This window comes from Zeugodacus cucurbitae, chromosome 4, assembly GCF_028554725.1.
Source record: "Zeugodacus cucurbitae isolate PBARC_wt_2022May chromosome 4, idZeuCucr1.2, whole genome shotgun sequence".
Lineage (NCBI taxonomy): Eukaryota > Metazoa > Arthropoda > Insecta > Diptera > Tephritidae > Zeugodacus > Zeugodacus cucurbitae.
The window spans coordinates 53477676-53495522 of NC_071669.1; the positions used below are offsets into that span (position 1 = coordinate 53477676).

Below are 17847 nucleotides of genomic sequence, written 5' to 3' on the forward strand. Positions count from 1 at the left end.
TGGACATCCTAGACAAACTGTGACTCGGTTATATCGGTTATATCCACCCGAGGTTGTCCTTTATATGCTTTCTGTTGTAATCAATCTAACAACTGGAGTGAAAGAAAGACACTATTAGTGAAGAAACCAGTTTCTCAATCTATTCAAATAGGTCCGAAAGGGGCTACTTTACATGAAGCTTTTCTAAGGAAAAGCCTCTCTAACTTGTCATTTTCCGAATTTGGTAACCTTTTGCCAGGAGGATAGAGACTTATCACAGAATGTGGAGATATCTGCTATAGAAATAAAATTAATAATATAAGTTGGTCACAATGGGAGAATTTTTTTGTAAACCAAAAACTTAGAGACAGGCCACAGAACCACAGAACCACAGATACAACAATATTTTATGGAGTTGATTTATATTGTTTCTTCTTGTGGTGTGATTTTAAGAGGGATGACTGATTGGGCCATCGCACCCGACAGCGAGCCTCCAGGCCAGCATGTTGGCAGCAGAATTTCCTCTGTACGGGTTGAAGGACCGCCTGTGTGCTCGGTCGACAGAGCCTCGTTAGCGGTAACAGGGATCTCCAAGTCTATACGGACAGTGTGTGAAGTTATCATTTGGAAAGGAGAGGTTATATTTAACACTTCACTCCTCCATTAGATCTCCAATAACATATACTTATATAATATTTATATATTCAGGTTTGATATGAATTCTACTCCTCAAAAAAAGTAGTAAAATAGAGATGGAAAAGGAAAAATTTTGGGAAGTACTTGTTTTCAAATTCATGTAGTAATGCAGAATGTGCTGGTTGCGATTTTTTGGAGCGTAAGCGTAAGTCCTTCAATGTGTTATCTCTCAGCAAGGTTCATCTTACCGTAATCATATGTGTACTGATTAGATACAGTCCAATAGAAATAGTTACGGTGGGACTACAGATCCTGCCAAATAAAAGTATATACAGCTGTTAAGAGGTAGTAAATACCTTTGGCGAACCCAGCGAATTAGTGGAATTAACATTAGCCGATTTAAAGAATATGTGAGCTTTTTCGAAATGTGAGAGACTTCGAAATGCGAAAGTATTCGAAATACGAAAGTCTTTTCGATTCATCACATTTTTAGATTGGCATCACAAAGAACCTGCATTGAGAACTACTTAAGTGGAACCCTTCTCGTTATTGAGCCGGAAGAGCGGCCTTTTGATGTAACTTAACCTATCCTAACCTAACATGTAAGATGAACTCAAGTTAAAACTATATCCATACTTTTAGTTACTTAGTGGGCATTTCGACATTTGCTCTTATAGGTTGATATGTACATATAAAGCCGCAATAAGACCACTTCTGATCCCTTGTGTATGTTTTGGAACAAGCTTTCTTTGAGAGATTGGGGAAGATGAAAATTGAATGAACTCGAAATTCTCCGATTCCTAATTTTTAATTTTTAATGATTAAGTCCAATTAGAGCCACTTATATTTTACAGTTTTAACAATAAATTGAAGATACTTCATAATTTCAACACTTTTCCACCAAGACAATGCATTTAGCACTCATTACAGTTGTTGAAAAAAAAAGAAAATTAAAAGTTAATGACTAGGTTTTAATGACAGCACAATTTCCACTGAATACCTAAGACAATTGCAAGCGGAATGTTAAGGTTTATGAACCCAATAAAAAACAACCCAAACGCAGATAGTGCATCAAGCAGCTTTTGTGCGAAAGCAAACAACAACAACAATAGAAGCAACCGAGCTGACACTTGCCAACGCCATTGCACTTTGACTTTCTGCACAATTTGCTTCTGCCTCATTTTTATTTAAATAACTACTGACTGCCAGGGTATTCACAGCACTTTGAACAATCAAGGAAAATTGTCATAAATGCCAGAGTGAGTTGAGACAGGCAAGCCTATGCAATGGCATTTATGTATGTGCTCATAGATGCCTAGAAATATTGTATGTGTAAGTGCGGATGTGTTGAGGAGGAAACATCGGTGTCAGCAGATAGGCAAGAGGTTAAGTTAATGCAGCAGGGGTCGTCGAAGTAGTGGTGTGAAGCGCCACAAAGACCATTAGACACAGCAGAAACGGAAATAGCAGCAGCGGGAGCGGCGGTGGCAGTAGAAGCAGCAATACTTTGCAGTTAGCATTTCCCCCCTTTTCTGAGCCATTTAACATTTTTAATTGCAGCGAGTGATTAAAGGAGTGTATGCTTAGCGTTTGTAGGTTTGTAAGCGGGTGTTACAATATGGGAACCCGGTTGCTGCTTTTGATGATCCCTCAAACTACTGTTTGCGACCTTGTCTTGCGCAGCTTTGTTCTGGATACTGTAGCAGGCTAAACTCCTACCTATCCAGACTAGACCTTGACGTACTCAACATATGTCCTGCATGCAAAGAGTCCCCGCATAACACTAATCACCTCTTTGCATGCCCCCTTAATCCTACTCATCAAACACCCATTTGCCTTTGTTCCGACCCCATCGAAACAGTTCGTTTCCTGGGACCCCGTTAGATCACTTCGATGACAATTAGGCTAGGCTTGTCGTTTCAGTCAGGCCTGGGTAACCACTTCAATAACAACAACCTTTATGTTATTCGACAAATAAAGGGTCCACCAAGTATTATGGCGCTTCCAGTTAATGGAGGTTTTGGGAGCTTTTTTATGCCAAAATTATACTACGGAGGACTTCTATACTGGTTTTTTGGTTTGATATTTAGGTTTTTAAAAGCGTCGTCAAATACCATGGTGTTGGTCTTCAGAAAACCCCAACCGTAGGTCCGGAACACTAATGTTTCTCTGAGGAACTATTTCTCAGCCACATTCCTATACTTTAATTTGTTGGACGGTAACTGCTTATCAAAAGTTTATAGATCCTTGGTTGAGTATAGCTTGACTCCTTTGATGATCTCCTGAAACACTTTAATGAGGAACTCCAGATCGTCGAACTTTTCTTCCAAACCAGGGTCAAAAGTTTGCAGATCCTTAGGTGATTATATCTGGACTCCCCTTAGGTGTTTATATCTTTTGATGATCCCCTAAAACACTTTAATGAGGAAATTCTGATCGTCGAACGTGCCTTCCGAACCAGCGTCAAACGTTTCTAGATCCTTTGTTGGTTATAGCTTTACACCATTAATGATCTCCTGAAACACATTAAAGACGAAATCTAAATCGTCGAACTTGCTTTCCGAACCAGAGTCAAAAGTTTCTAGATACTTTTATGATTATAGCGTGACTCCTCGCGATGATTTCCTGAAACACTTTAAAGAGGTAATCCAGATCGTCGGACTTGCCTTCCGAGTCAGCATCAGAAGTTTCTAGACACTTTTTAGTGATGGCCCTTTTCGCCAAGATCTGAAACAAGTTGAGTCTTATGTGAGTGTATCTTGGCCTCCATACGACGTGAGGATCGATCATATCTCCATTTTGCGGTAATATCACTTCTAAAGACTGTAATTTAGTCCATCTTAGCTTCCAAGCTATGTCGTTCCATTACCCATTGCAACACCCTGTATCTAGGCTTTCTTTAGCCGTGTGTTTTGCAAGATTTATGTGCATGTAGAGTGTGCAGGTGCGTAAATTATGCAGCATTGCAGTTTTACCGTTTTAAGTTTGCCGCCTCGCTGTTTTGTGGCTTACAAAACGTTTTCACATTTTACCTTGCACTGCATTAGTGTATACATTTAGGCTGCGGCCAAAACTATCTAACTACCATTGCTGGCAGTGTAATTATGCGGCTAATAGCTGTGAGGTAGTTAAGTTGAGCGTAGAAATCATAATTCAGCGAAAATTGTGGATAAACTTAATGACAACACTTGTGCGGCTGAGCAACTAAAGTGACTTGGTGAACTCTTAAAAGTATGTTAAAAGGATTGTTTAAGTTTTGGAAAAGTATGTCGGAAATTGTTTTACTCCATTGTATCCGTGGGTTTAGGCATTAGATATACACGGGTATTTCATTTTATTGCGTACTACAGAGTTTTCTTTATGGGTTTCTAACTAAGCAATTTTTAACAGTAAATTTGAACGATGGAGGGGCTTTCATTTTAAATACATTTAAAATAAAATAAAATCTCTCTTTTTCGAAATTAAAACACTCCATTGTAGTAAATGTCCGGTTGGAACAAGGGCTGAGTTTTCTAGAAATGACTCAGAGTAAACTTTAAAGAAGCTTTAAGCTGTCAGATCACTGCTGCGTTCTTCAAGTGGAGGTGGCTGCCATAATGGTATCTTATAGATTTCTTAGAAGTGCTACCCCTTTCAGGGAGGTGAGCATTCACTGGCATAGTAGAGCGACAATCCTGGCCATGTGCTCGCTGACTGTTCGCTCAAAGTTAGCGAAGGAGTGTCTCTTTTTCAATATCTTCCAGCCGCTTTACTATATAAGACTCGTTTAGATCCTACGCCATAGCGGTATCGCTGGGAATTGCAAAGCCGATGAACTTGCGCGTAAGGGCACCCAAGCCGCACATCAGATCATCAGATTGGAAACAAGCTGGTATTCCTCTTTCCTCCTGCTTCTCCACGTTGGATTAGTGGTCGTCGAATGAAACAGTAGGCGTTCGACATCGATCGAAATCTGTGCGAATGCGAGATCATTCTGGTTTAAGGTATATCGCAGGAGATCCACTGAGCTCTTTACTAAGGTTAAGCTCGCCGTAATGATAGGAGTCCTTACTGGATACTGTCCGATAGGGTTAAATACCGTGAGGCAAAATATACTCCCGGATCCAGATTGTCAAAGTTCCATGGAAGAAGGGATATAAAGACAACGATGCACTTTATCCTTCATTGTCCAGCATTCGCTAGTCGGCGGCTAAAACATCTTAGAAGGACAAACTTCGAAGAACCTCTTGAATTGTCCCGATTAGAAATTAGTTGCCTGTATAAATTCGTAAAAGGCTCAAAGCGTTTTGTGTCGGCATCAGAAATGACTGGCTTTGGCTGTCCAAGTCTGTCTCATGTGTCACAGGGATCAGCCCATTAATCTAACCTAACCTAAACATTAAAGGCAAAGGTCTGATGGAGAGATAGAGACCGGTTAAGGGTTAAAAAGTAAAATTTGGTGGAACAAAGAGCATTTCCAAAAGCTATCCGTGTCATAAGAACAATCCAAGCGTTACCTCAGTAAACACCGTGAACCGAATTTTTCTATATTTGATGTACAAAAAGAGCGGCGAAACTGAAAAATGAGTTCAAGATACTACGCTTTAACCTTCTAAGCATATCAATTATATAGCTATGACCAATATCAACAAAAACTTTGATCTCAATTTCCCTTTAAATGGTCGAAACCGCTAAATAGCCGGTCCTATGTTTAAGTTCGGTCATTAATAAGGCTCCATAGATTATATAAGATCCAGATCACATCAAGTACAAACTTTCCATAAAGCTTCGCGCTTAAGTTTTGACCGGAGAAGGAAGAAAATAAACTTACTAGGAGGAAGAAATTTGGTGATTATGAAGTAATAAAGGAATTCCACTTCTGGATCATGAGAAGACCCTGTTCCGGGAGTTGCAGATTTTCCTAAACCCGGTTTTTAATACAAAGAACTCACAGAGTCAAAAAAATATGCTTTGATAAACCTCTAGATACTAATAATGCAAATGAATCGTCATTTTTGAGTTAGTTGAAGTAACTGTTTATTGGGTAAACTAGTCTTTAAGAATCCTGGAAATATACATATCATACAGATAAGTACCAAGCTCTTCCGACGTATTTTTAAAACATTCTTAAAACTGAAATTTCTTCCTTTCAACTTAAGCTAGCACAGAATTCCACCACAACATAAAAGCACACCTAAACGCTCAACTAAACTTTTACTTAAGCCCCATAAATATTTAATAAAGTACAGCTGGATATATGTATTATGTCGCAAAAGTATTACAATTCTATGCAAAAAACATTCATACGGCAGTTGCTTGCCACACTCACTTGTTGTATGTATGTAGGTGTAATGTGTATGAAAGGAAGTAAATATTTTAATGCATGCATTGTTGTTGTGTCTTACTCTACACAAATGCTATCAGTGAGTATATTTTAAATATTAATGACATGTTAACTGCAAAAATTTACAAAATTTCACATAAACACACAATCACTTTCATTTATCACTCACTTATATACACACTCACTCAACACACAACCGCCCACTCATAAATGTATTTGCATAGAAGAAAGTGTTGTTGCTGTTATTTGGAGAGTAGAATTGTAAATGCATAGGGTGCTCAGTAGGAAATATAGATGAAGGAAGTGTATTTTTTTTTGAAAATTTATTATTGACTTTAAAAATACAAGATTTATTCTTTCATAACTGTTACAACAGTTTTTTTGCCTAAAGGAGGATTGTTAAAATATTAATAAAATTATTTATTATTTCAGAATAATTAACTGCCCATCTCAAGCATGAGTTAATGTGTTCTGAGAGAGAATTTACAGAATCTTTATTCCTTTCTTTTATTTAATTTAATTATATGCTTTTAAATGTTATGTATACGACAAGTATTACCCATCATGAAAATTATTATTTTCTTTGCACAGCTATAATTTCAGCAATACTTACATTCCTATTGTGGGTATCTCAAAACCGACCTAATTATACCAAAAATACCCTATATATGAATATAAAAGTATGCTTCGAACTCCCTAAGGACTACACGTGGTATGAGTAACTTTAACAAAATCAAGAAGTAATGAAGAGCAAAGTTCGGGTGCAACCGAACCTTTTACACTCTAACAAATTGTATTAAGATAACGCACAATCTGACCCATATATTCGACATAAAGACCAATACAATAACGAAAATCATCATAAATAGTATATGAGGGCTGAGGTAATTCCTGAACCGATTTCACCACTAAGGTACACAATATCCAAGACTATACGCTCAATTAAATTTGCTAAGATGTCTCACATATTAACCGACATACGCGGAATAAAGCCCACACATAATTAGGTTTATGGGAGCTAGGGGAAATTATGACCCGATTTTAGCCATTTTTGTTACAGAGACACATTATTAGAAGAAAAATATTTTCTCTGAATTAGATTAAAATATCTCAGAGATTTACTGATATTTTCGTTGAAAATTATCCTTAGGCACTGAGTTCGTCTTGTTCGATATGAGGGACCTTGAAAAGTTATAGTCCGATCTCGACTATTTTTCCACAAATGATGTCACAGCTCAAATACAGTATTTGTGTAAAGTTTTATTCCGTTATCTTTATTGGTTCCTAATGTATATATATTATAAAGTGAAGGAATCAAATGGACTTCAAAATCTAGTTATATGGGAAGTAAGCGTGGTTGTGAACCGATATTGTACATTCTCCATTGGTAATATCAGGAGGTCGAAAAACTATTACTTACTGAATTTCATTAAAATCGGTCAAGTAGGTTCTGAGATATGGTTATTGACCCATAAGTAGGCGAAGCCACGCCCATTTTCCTTTTTCTTCTTAAATCAGATTTTAGCTTTCTTCTGCCATTTCTTCTGTAAAATTTAGTGTTTCTTTTCGTTGTTTTTTAAATATAACAGTATACACTCTGCCCCGAACTCTCTAAGAACTACACGTTGTATGAGTAATTTTAAGGGAGTGCTCTGGGTTTTCACTTTCGCAAAATCGATTTTTTTTGTTTTATCTTATTGTTTGACATTTCAAGAATATGTCGTCAAAATTTTAATCCGATCTAAGCAATATTCTTGAAGTTATTGTTAAATTAGTCTCGGGGCCTTTAACGCTCTAACTCTAAAAGCTACGGGCGGTTGGGATTGCAGTGCAGCTTAAAACGCGTTTTTCTGAAAACTACTATTTTGAGGTCCGTGTTTACTGCCATTTGAAAACCTCCCCCCTACCTTTAGTAAAATGGCGGAAATTTTAGTCGAAAATAACGGTTCACACTTGAGATGGCCGCCAACAATTTTTAAATAAAAAAATAATAATCAGAGAACGTTGGGGGGAAGATTTGTTTAAAATTTAACTAAATTTTTATGGTTTTTCATTTTCGGATAATTTTCGACCGAGTTACAGTGAACACGGCAAATTGTTTTTTTTTTTCAAGACGTGCTAGGGGAAGCTATGTCACGGGCTAATGGTTTAATATTTTTGCATGAAAAATTTACAGAACATAGTCAAAACTATGCTCAATAATGTATATAAGGTTTGAATAAAATAATAAAAAAAGTGTTTTTTTTTGGGCTGAAACCCAGACCCCTCCCTTAACAAAATTTCCAAAACATGTATCTTTAACAATGATCAAGGCTTGGCCTGTTATATAAAAAAATATATATGTCTACTGAATTCAGAAATACAAAAGAATCCTTCTTAATACTCCTTCTCATTAAAAAACAGCATAATCGGACCTGAGCCACGCCCACTTTGGACAAAACACCATTTTTCCCTAAAAATGATTATCTAACTTCATCAAAGACAGCTCAAGTGCCAATCCAGGTTTTGAAATCAACCTATACATCTCATATGTGGCAACTCTTTAAAAAAAAAACTGGAGAAATCGATATATATTATAACGCCCATGAATATATGGCAACCTTTTTTTATTTATCAATAAAAACAGTTCTCTCTCCATCAAAATTTAATACAAACTACAATTTATTGATTACCCATTCATTTCCTATCGATTACCTTCACCTGCCGGCAATCACTTCCCTGCCACACCACAACACCTGACAACCGATTTCATCAAATGTAAGAAAATGAACGCAAAGCTGCGCTGCAGGGTTGAGTAGTGGTCTGTGGAATGGACGGACATGCAACTAGGAAGTGAGAAAGCATCAATGAAAGGACTTTTCTTAAGTGCTTTTGCATATTCAAAACAAACATGCGACGACAGCGAAACAGAGCAGAGTGCGACTGACAGACAGGCAAGCAACCAGCTGGGGCTACGGGTGTGTGTGTGTGTGTGTAGATTTATGCATATGCGCTTATGTATTGTGTCAACTCGTCACTGAAGTAGAAAGGCACTCAGTGCGAGAGCACTCTCTTGAGGTAAGCACGAGAGTGTAAATGTAAATTAATGAACATGCGCTCGGTATGAGTTAGTGGGCAAGCAAGCATGGACCGTTATGTTGATGATGACGAGCAGCAGCGAATGGATGACAAAGCAGCATTTGTTTGCATAAATATTCAGCAGAGGAATGAATACACACAGTGAGGACTAGTATGTTAAGCGTGTGTGAGCGGAATTTTTGCAAGAACATACAAAGTACAACTACAAGGAAGGAAGTTGGTGCTATCATATGTGTTCGGGTGTGTGTGCTGGCATGTTTTTAGCAAACTTTCAAACATTTTCAACTTTAATGGAGTATAAAGTGTCACACAGTCAGTCACACACTTCCATTTAAATATTGAGTCAAGCGAAATATACATGCCTTCATCATATAGTTGCACAAGTATTTGCCACTTTTACTTCTCCCTTGTTGCTGCTGTTGTTGCTTTTATGTTATTTTAGTATCATTAAGTACACCTGCTCACATAAACAATGTATGTAAGTTGCTGTAGACACTTAGTGCATGTCTTGAAATTTGCTTTTAGAGTTTGCTGCTGCTACGCATTGAATTGCGTAAACGTGTGTTGAAAGGACGAAATCGTGAGTGAAATGAAATTCATTAGGTGTGAAGTATAACTTATAACTTATGCAAGTAACAGTAAATACACACACACGTGTATATTTATTTTGAAAGTGTGAAAGAAGCAGTAAAACTCAAATGAAGCATATACATGTGCTCTTAAGAACAATGATAGGTGCATGAAATATTATTTTTACTAACTATTTCTGTAGCAGATAACAGATTTGTTATTCATTCGAAATGTTTGCTGGTAATTAAAATTACTTTATAGTGACTACACACTGCGCTTTGTGTGACGCCTATAATTAACTCATAATGCTAATTGCTTGTGAAAATCCTTTTGATTTCCGTGAGGAGTTTTTTTTTTAAACAAAAATACTCTTTCTGGCTTGTCATTATCAACAAATGGGCGAGCTGTGCTTGAAAGTTTCTATAATTTGGTTTTCATTCTGACCATTGTTTGACTTTCACCACACAAAGTAGAAGTCTAACTAGAAAATTTAAATGTATATAAGTACTGAGTATAAAAAAAGCCTTTATTAGAGTCATGCTGAAGCTTTCCGAAACTACAGATGTCTGAAGACTACAGAAGTTTTCCAGGTGCATACTTTATTTAAGAACAAGGTTAGGCGTTAAGTACCCTTGATTGAAAAAAATACTTGAAATCATTTGGGCAATTCAAACTCCTATTTTTGGACTCAATGTATTCAATAGTACTAATTTTGGAATACCATTATTTATGACATTTGATCAATCATTGTAATTTTGTGACACTAAATACCAAATATTGGTTAACACAAGTAGTATCCGGAAATCATTATCATTCCACTCGCAAATTATCAAAATGCAACAAATACGATGGCTAGGTCATGTTACAAGAATGGGCAATAGTAATGGACGTGAAAGTATTCACCAGGAAAGAGAGAGGGAGACCAAGGTCCCATTTTAAGGACGAATTAAAAGAAAATCTGAAGAAACTCCGGGGAAATAAGAGAGGGTCAGCAAAAGAAGTTTTCTCCCACCTTTAGTACACTAATGTATATTTAGCTTTTCAATATGTATGAGGTTTTTCTATAGGTATCGTTTTTTTTTAATTTACATCAATGTTGTCGCTTTCAAAATAGTCTCCATTCGATTTCATGCATTTATGGCAGCGCTTCTTCCAATTTCAAACTCGATTTTTGACAAAGCCTTTAGCTATTTCAGCGATTTCTCGTATGCTTATAAAACTACAGCCATTTAAGGTTACCCTTATTTTGGAAATAGGAAAAGGTCACACGGACTCATGTCTGGTAAGATAAGGAGACTGGAGCGTCGTTAGATTACCGTTTTTGGCCCCAAGAATTCACGAACAAGCAACGATGTGGGAACTTATAACAAACGAAAGTTGGCAAGCTCATAGAAATACGTCTAACCTTAGTGGCTGAAAATTTTATTGTACTTCACGGGCCTGTATGTATATCGACATAATACAAGAATAAAAAAATTGACAATGGGACTTTTGGTAAATTGGATACCCATTACTTTTGAGCACTCTTCGTATATAAGAAGAGCGAGCCCTACTATTGTGAAGTTGAAGGCTTCCATAGGAACTTTTCCCTGTTCTCTTATTTCCGAATGAAGAAATTATCGAAAGTTCGGTTTACCAAAACTCAACTACCAGTTATCAAATAAAATCTGAGGATTCTTTGGATCTTTTCGAGCGAAATTGCTAAAATTATAACTCACAAACTACTCTTTATTATGGTTTCATGAATCAAATAATTAATATCGAATTCATTATCAGAAGAAGACGAAATATCGCTGGCAAAGCTTCACGAGACAAATTAAAATTTCGTCTTTGTGTAGTTTAAAATTGCTTCAACGCGTGTATACCTCATTTAAACCTGTATGACGAGATTCAGATATACAGTGGAACTTCTCTAACTCGAATCACCATAATCCACAAAAAAACTTCGAGTTAGAGAGACTCGAGTTATAGAATTTTCATTAAAACATAAATTTTAAATTTTGTATTTTGACCTGGTCTAAAAGTTCGATTTATGGAAGTAAATTTGTATGAAATTTGACTTCTATTGCCTCTTCAAGAGTTCGAGTTATGGAGAACTTCGAGTTATAGAAGTTCGAGTTGTGGAAGTTCCACTGTATATTACTTAGATAATGACAGTCATATCTTAAACATTTGTTTTGAGAGATCCGACTTGTTAAGATTAAATCAGTATTATTGAATATAATATCGCTTAGTTAATACTCAATAGGTACAAATAGTTATAGAATACAGACCCCTTTTTCGAAATCTGTGTTGAAACTCATTCTTATATGACCTGTTTCTTCACATTATTGGCATTTTCACGACAAGTCGTATTCTCTCTCTACTCTCTATATCTATCTGTTCTACCATCTGTTTTCAGACTACAACTTGATTTTACAGTAGAATCGAAACCAATCATTCGTTCTGTCTATCAAACTACTTAAAAGCAACATATAGAGCTTCAAAAAAACTTCTGCGTGAGGTGGTTTGTATGTCATACATCTCCAGTTTCAGTCTCTTTATCATCTTCTCTCTCCCTACTATTCAAATCGGGAATGGTTTCATCATCAGAATAAACTTGTCACTTTTAAAACATATTTAAATTGGTAAATAGAGCAGAGACGAATGCGTTTCGATAATCGGGATTCTACTGTAAATAGAGAGATATTTAATGGTTGATTCGTTCAAATTAAAATCGGAGAAATTTCCAAAAACCCCCATAAATCCAAAATAAATGTTTTTTTGTTTCCCGCGATTGACTAAATTCGACATATATCGGTTAGTAGGTGATTTTAAAATTGTTTAAGAACTATCAATTAATGTTTTGAAATTAGTATATTGACATTTTCCAGTATTAAAAGCACCCGGTTGTAGCATCCCCAGCATCTGTAACATCCCGAAAGAACAATTTCAATACCAAATTTATTTTTATTCAACTTTTCCTTTGCATTTTAGCTTAAATACAGGCACACAAACATATACATACATTACGCTTGCGGTTTCCTCTTCAATATGGATATGTATTTAATACGCACGATCATTAGCAGCAAACCGATGTAACAATGCCCGCTGGCCTATTTTCCCAGGCGTCTGATATTTCAGAAAACACTTAAGCTTCAACTTTCTACTTTTCCTGCAGGAAACCAAGGCCACCCAGCTGAGCGTCAAAGCCACAATGCAGTTTATGTACCACGCTTCCCATCTTTCTTTCCCCTTAAGTCCCTTTCACCCCATATCCCACTTTTGCTCTCTCTCTCTCCCCCCCCCCTGGGGCACATCTAATATTCGAAGCCAAAGTTTCTTTTCATTTTCACTTTCACTTAACTGTAACAAGAAAAACTCGAAATACTTTTTGCTTTATTGTTGTTGTCGAGCTTGAGGAAAGCACATAAGCACAATGGCTAAGCAGCTTGAATTCCATACATAATACAATGACCACACAGCTGCCAGTTCGAAAATGGCAGAAGAAGAATTTAAAAGAAATTGCATGAAAGGAAATACAATATGTTGCCTAGACTATGTGTGTCTCTGTATGAGTGCTCATGCGCTAGTAAGGTGTCAGCCATGTGATTGGCACCGGTTGGCATGCTAGACAACTGCGTGACGGCCATCATCAACGCCAACGCCACGCCAACACACGAAACATTACAAAGTACTTGCAACAACAATAGCAACAATGTAGGTGACCGTTAAATTCACTTCAGCGCCTCTCTGTATTATATAGATATATGCAGATATAAGTATGTATATGTAAGTGAGTATGAGTGTATATTTGAGTAATGGCAGCTGGTTGACTGGTTGGTTTTCGACGTCATCGCCTTCACCATTCACCACTCACCACTCACCAAATGCCACAAATCCCGCGGTCCCAATGGCGTGCGTGCCAATTGTTCACGCTTCAGCCGGTCAGTACACGCACCGCACAATGCCAGCGAATACAATTGTGGTCGCGAGAAAATGTCGAGTATTCACCGTAACATAACCGTTATATACAGCAAGAAGTAGCGAAAGCGGCTGAGAAAAGCAATAACAATTATAATGGACAGTTCGCAGCGTTTATTCTTGAAGCTTCAACGGTGGTCAAAGGACAGGCGGACGGAGGTCCTGACTGACTGACTGACAACCGCAGCAATGTTAATTGCCGTAACGCTTATAATTGGGTGAGCGCGTGAAAGTTCGCATTCACGCGCTTCTTACGTTTCAATTATGTGCCGAAATTGTCAAGAAGTGCTACAAAAACAACAGCAGGCAACAAAAATTGCCTATTTGCACTATTTACTCGCACTTCGTTGTTGCCGCTAATTGCGTGCTATTTCTCTGCACTGATTTCTTAACTGCCGCCAGGCAATTTGGTGTACCTTTGTCAACAGTTTTATCTGTGATGTTGTAAAATGTGTTTTTTATTATCTAATAAACTCAGTGCGCCTAAATGTATGCAGTGAAATTAAAGATACGTAGTTAAAGCGCCTAAATGTATGTTCAGCAAAAATATTTTTAGATTATGAGATTAACACTTGTTATTTGGGGGTTTTTAAACTATAATTAGGGCCGTTTGGAAGACAAGAAAAATTTACAAATTCGTTTATTTAGTTTGAAGACACCAAAGCTTGTGAATTTCGAAAAATTTAATATCAAATATTGACAGTGGCTTCCGAGTGGGTAATTAAATACAGAGAGGAAAGAAAATTAACAGTTTAGAGTAATTAATTAAAGAAAACTATCTCTCTGACAGGGGCAAAATCACAACTAAAATTATTATCACTATTCGAGCCCTATTAATATTGCTTGGTAAATATCTCTCTTCCGTGTTTTTGCTATTTATTCAATGCTTTATAAACAGTGTTGCAGTGATCGGATTTAGTTCAAATTTGCGTTGTTTCGCTCGATAATCTGTTTCCATCTAGACAGCAACTTCAGAGAAGCCCCCCTCCTTATTTGCGAAGAACTTGGACAGCCATTTTTCACAAGCCTCTTTTGAGTTCAACTTTACACCACCAAGGGCGTACGCCATGGACAGGAACAGGTGGTAGTCACTTGGCGTTATGTCCGGGCTATATGGTGGATGCGATAAAACCTCCCATCCGAGGTCCCGTATCATCTGACGAGTCATCAACGAAATGTGTGGTCTGGCGTTGTCCTGGTGGAACACTACACCCTTATTGTTGGCTAATTCTGGACGCTTCTGGTCACCTGCGATCACCTGCTTCAAGCGGTCCACTCGTTCGCAGTAGATGGTAGAATTAAGCGTTTGGCCACATGGGAGCAGCTCATATTGGATGATTCCCCTCCAATCCCATCAAACATACAGCAAAACCTTCCTGGCCATCAATCCCGGCTTGGCCACTGTTTGGGACGATTCACTAGCCTTCGACCACGACCGTTTTCGCTTAATATTGTCGTATGTGATCCATTTTTCGTCGCTAGTCACCATCCGCTTCAAAAATGTCAGCATATCGTAGTCGTTGATTCAGTCCAGAAGGGTTTTTTGATTCAAATCATGCGGCACCCAAAATCAAGCTTTTTTGTATATCCAGCTTTCTGCAGGTGGTTTAAAATGGTTTGGTGACTAACTCCCATCTCCTGTGCGAAGTTACGAGAAGCCACATGCCGGTCTAACTCGATGTTTTCATTGATTTAATCGGTATTCGTCGTCACAGGTCTTCCGCCGGCTGGCTTATCCATTGTGTCGCTTTCACCCGCTCTGAATCCTCGAAACCATTCCTCCGCAGTTCGAAGTGATAGAGTACCATTCCCTAAAACATCTTTAATCTCACGGAACGTTTCTCTTGCGGATTTGCCTTTAACGAAGGAAAATGTTAATATAGCGCGAATTTCGACACTAGTGAACTCCATGTTTATATTTCTATAACTGTTGAACGCTATATCCAAACTAATCATGCATAGCGTCGTTTTGTAGGTTATGTCAAGACCTTTCCAAGATGTATAGATACGAGCTCTGTAGCGCTTTATACATAGCCGCAAAATTCAAAAGACAAAAAGGCGAAAGGAAGATATTTGACAAACTAATACGTCCCTCAATCACTATTAATAACTGAGATTCGACCGAAGTTTACAAAGATATACAGTTGAACTACCCTAACTCGAATTACAATAACCAATTCAGAACTTCGAGTTATAGAAGTTTGAGTTATGGATGTTCAACTGCTTCTTAAAATATATTTAGTTTCGCTAACCTGGTAGGAGTGATATACTGAGTGAATTCAATTTAATTCTCGAATGTGAATTATAATTAGTACATACAAATTATAAAATAATAATATTGTATTAATTTAAAAATCACTTACCAATAACAGAATCATAGTGGAATGGAGTGTAGATTCTGAAAAGGTTATAAAAAAGTGTTTAATAAATAATAGATATTTATATTGAAAAGAGTTGAATATCAGTGACTACAAATGGTGCGAAAAATAAAAATTAAAGTTTCGATGCAAATTTCGAAATTATTTTCCAACCCAAACTGCATGCCCCGTTGATGTTCTGAGCCCTAAGCACTCATCAACATTAGAACCAACATTGCAACCATACCTCATTCATCACATTTATACGACTTCTCGTTTCAAATCTACACGAAAAAATAAGTTAGAGAGCGTCAAATTGGTATACCTGAGTAGTCAGTCAATGTCACCACTTCAGTGTCAGCCATTCGGATGATAGTCGAACTATATTCAAAGCGTCATATATGGTCGGTCAGCAATATTTTCTTGTTACTGAATGCGCTTGAACTCACATTCGACAGAAAATAAAAAACGGTGTAGTCAGACGGTGCTGATTGATCACATTATTTCCGTGTTTAACTATTTCGATGTGCTGTTTCGTTGTCAAGGGGTGTGTATGCTTTGTGTGGAGCACTTTTAAATAAAACATTTTTCAATTTAACGCGTTCTGTCACACGTTAATTACCGTTAAATCTTGTCGCTGGTAGCTCTCTTACTTTACTCCTTTATTAGCCATTTATGGCTCATTTGCCTTCTTTGTTAATTTAAAAATCACTTACCAATAACAGAATCATAGTGGAATGGAGTGTAGATTCTGAAAAGGTTATAAAAAAGTGTTTAATAAATAATAGATATTTATATTGAAAAGAGTTGAATATCAGTGACTACAAATGGTGCGAAAAATAAAAATTAAAGTTTCGATGCAAATTTCGAAATTATTTTCCAACCCAAACTGCATGCCCCGTTGATGTTCTGAGCCCTAAGCACTCATCAACATTAGAACCAACATTGCAACCATACCTCATTCATCACATTTATACGACTTCTCGTTTCAAATCTACACGAAAAAATAAGTTAGAGAGCGTCAAATTGGTATACCTGAGTAGTCAGTCAATGTCACCACTTCAGTGTCAGCCATTCGGATGATAGTCGAACTATATTCAAAGCGTCATATATGGTCGGTCAGCAATATTTTCTTGTTACTGAATGCGCTTGAACTCACATTCGACAGAAAATAAAAAACGGTGTAGTCAGACGGTGCTGATTGATCACATTATTTCCGTGTTTAACTATTTCGATGTGCTGTTTCGTTGTCAAGGGGTGTGTATGCTTTGTGTGGAGCACTTTTAAATAAAATATTTTTCAATTTAACGCGTTATGTCACGCGTTAATTACCGTTAAATCTTGTCGCTGGTAGCTCTCTTACTTTACTCCTTTATTAGCCATTTATGGCTCATTTGCCTTCTTTGTTATCCGCCTTTTGCATTGTAATTAATATGAGTTAAAATCATTAATGAGAGCGTAAAATATCACGATATCCTGCTGAGAACACATTTGTGTTTTATTATTTAAGAAAATGAGATGATAGTATAGTCACAACTAGGGATGGCAAAAAAAATTTTTTCATCGATTAAATAATCAAATGATTAATTGAAAGATATAAAAAAATAATTGCAATTAATTGCAATTAATGTAAAAAAATCGATTAATCGATTAATTCCAATGTTTTCAAATAATACAAAATTGCATAAAGACCACCATCAGTTTCAGCGCCGAATCTTGTATTATAATGCTCTATCACAGAGTCCCAGACATATCCAAAAAGAGAAAATGGCCTACATTTGAAGTTAAGTAGCACAATGACGTTAAATTTTTCAAAAAATGCACAGCAATCTTAAAATAAAACAATTGCCTCTTGCTTGAAAGGCTATGTTTTGCAACTTTGCGTAAAAATAAAACCAATAAAATATGTATGTATGTATGTGATTGGCGTTCAACCGTTTA

At 36.9% G+C, this 17847-nt stretch overlaps 1 protein-coding gene across 1 annotated transcript in view; it reads right to left on the reverse strand.

Moving 5' to 3' along the window:
* The window catches only part of LOC105211057 (uncharacterized), a 113079-nt gene extending 97148 nt beyond the window's left edge, over positions 1-15931 (reverse strand). Inside the window, exon 1 of the mRNA XM_054229603.1 lies at positions 15913-15931. The gene's annotated coding sequence lies outside the window, so the exon portion shown is untranslated. The remainder of the gene's footprint in view (positions 1-15912) is intronic.
* Between the last annotated feature and the right edge of the window lie 1916 nt (positions 15932-17847).